Source organism: Pundamilia nyererei, unplaced genomic scaffold, assembly GCF_000239375.1.
Source record: "Pundamilia nyererei isolate P.nyererei 1_Seehausen unplaced genomic scaffold, PunNye1.0 scaffold00009, whole genome shotgun sequence".
Lineage (NCBI taxonomy): Eukaryota > Metazoa > Chordata > Actinopteri > Cichliformes > Cichlidae > Pundamilia > Pundamilia nyererei.
The window spans coordinates 3,377,117-3,379,574 of NW_005187410.1; positions in this window are offsets into that span (position 1 = coordinate 3,377,117).

The window sequence follows — 2,458 nt, forward strand, 5'->3', positions numbered from 1 at the left end:
ATCTATCTATCTATCTATCTATCTATCTATCTATCTATCTATCTATCTATCTATCTATCTATCTATCTATCTATCTATCTATCTATCTATCTATCTATCCACAGGTTAATCAATAAAAAGTATAAAAGGACTGACATTCACAGTTAATGGCCAAAGTGTAAATTCTTCAACTACAGTTTTGCCATAATTCTGGCGCCTTGTTTCCACACTGTTACGTCAGAAAACACTGTAATTATGAATATAATGTACATAATACTGAACATTTTGGTGATAGTGACTGAATGTACACAGAACAGATAAATGATTCAAAAGTAGTTGTTTAAAAAAAAGAAAAGCGGAGCCTCTTCTGTTAAGTAGCCTACACGGTTAGAATTAAAGATATTGAGCATCTGTACATAAATAAGGTTCTTGTGTAGCATATACTGGCACAATAATCCCTGTCAGTGACAAAAAATGTGTATTTTGTACTTTATCAAAGCAGTAGGCTACCAGAGGTTTAAATGACGTTACCGATCACTGCTACATTCATAATACATGTGGTGAAAGAAATTATAAATGTTGATAATGTAGACTTAGGGTCTTTTATTTACGTATGTTTTATTTGTACTTAATTTAGCCGGTCATTTTTTTTCGTAGCCTCCATGCTATGCTGTTGTGAAATTCTTCGTATCTGCTGTAATGTGACTGAAACGTAATAAATGATGATATCATCAAGTCATGTTTTATTTGATCACATCCAGTTCAAACAGAATGCGTTTGAAACATACGAAAGGGTTTATTATAATCTGCTATTTTCCACAAAGGCGTCATGTGGATCATCTTTCCAGAATTTCAAAGCGCAGTGCACCGTGAAGTATCTCGTCTCTGAGAGGGCTTCAAACAGTTAAGGCAGTTCTCGAATATTTAAATCCCACTGTGATCAGCCAGAACACCTCCAATTACAACAGGCTTTAGGTAGGCAGTCCTTTCCCTCATCGGCATTCCCTCCCAAGCCACAGGAAGCTTCCAAAGATATTTATTTTCAGATGGACATCGTGTCCATTGATCGTGTCCATTGATCGGCTCGGGATATGATGAGACTTTCACGGCACAAACTTTACAGCCAAGTAAAATTATAAAAAAAAGAATAATAAATTAAAATTAAATACAACGGAACAAAATGTGAGTCTTTGATTGGCGCTATAGACTTCATCGGTATTCATTTGTTTCGTTGGCCTATTCATTGTCTGACTCAACAGTAAGAGTTGTTCCTACAACATTTGGTTGGATTCGTTTTGCAGCATGTTTGCCAAAGATTGTAGAGTGAAAACTTTTGTTGTTTTTTGGTCATAGTTTCAAACACTGAAAAACTGTGAGGTTGACAAATTCTCTGTTTGGCACCCAAAGGAAATGACACGTTAAAAGAGTCTTGACTATATGTGAAAGTGTGCAGAGGAGCAGAAGACACCAAGAGAAAACAGAAGACAGGCAAACAGGCTTAATAATGAGGTAACATTTTTCTATTTATTGTTTTTTCAATAAACAATAAATAGCACATTTTTCGTTAAATTCCCGTGTAAATGACCCACCATGCTTAATCATGGGATTTTATTGGAATTATTAAACATTAATATCCAGTTTATCAAATTTATATAAGAACAGATACTAATTAAAACGGATGCTGAACAAACTCAGTGTGCACTTAATTGGAATTTGTCGTGTGAAGGAGACGCTCACAGCTGTCAATATGAGATGTGGCATTTAGCTCCTCATACTGTCAGCTATAGGCCTTCCCTGGGATAAACAGCAGATGGCGATAACTGAATACAGGTTTTATAATCAAACAACTCCTCCAATATGTGGTCCAGAGCTTTTAGGTCACCACAGAGGCAACAAAACCTGTAAGAAAACTCTCTCTTTTTTTCCTCTTCATTTTTTTTCATTAAAAAAAAAGATTGATTCGTTATTTATGAGTTAAGTAAGGGTATCCTCTGAGTTTCCCCTGGATTCAACTACACGTGGATGGTGATCTACACCAGATGGTGGTGCTTTACTATTTTTTGTAGCAGTTAAAAGAACCCATGCTGTTCAAAAGACTCAAATGTTTTCTGCAAGCTCTGACAAACTTGACAAACAGTCTTGTAAACACTGGCCCCGAACACAAGCTGAAGAAAGTACAACAAAAATCACATGCAAACTGTATCTGTTGGCACTGGAGAAAACGCGCTCTCTGCGAAAGCCTGTTCATCTTCACATGTAGTCTACTTTAATACAAAGCAGCAGTTTTGTTTCTTTTAAATCATTTACTCTGTTGGAGGATGACCCACGGCTGAGATGACCCCGTCCTCTAAGAAGGGGTGGGGCATGATGGGTACTTTTATGCCAAAAAGCGATTTTCAGTATTTGCCAAAACGTGATTGCTTGGGTTTAAACTGCTGTAAATTACTTATTGGCTTAAATATGTAAAATATATGTGAAA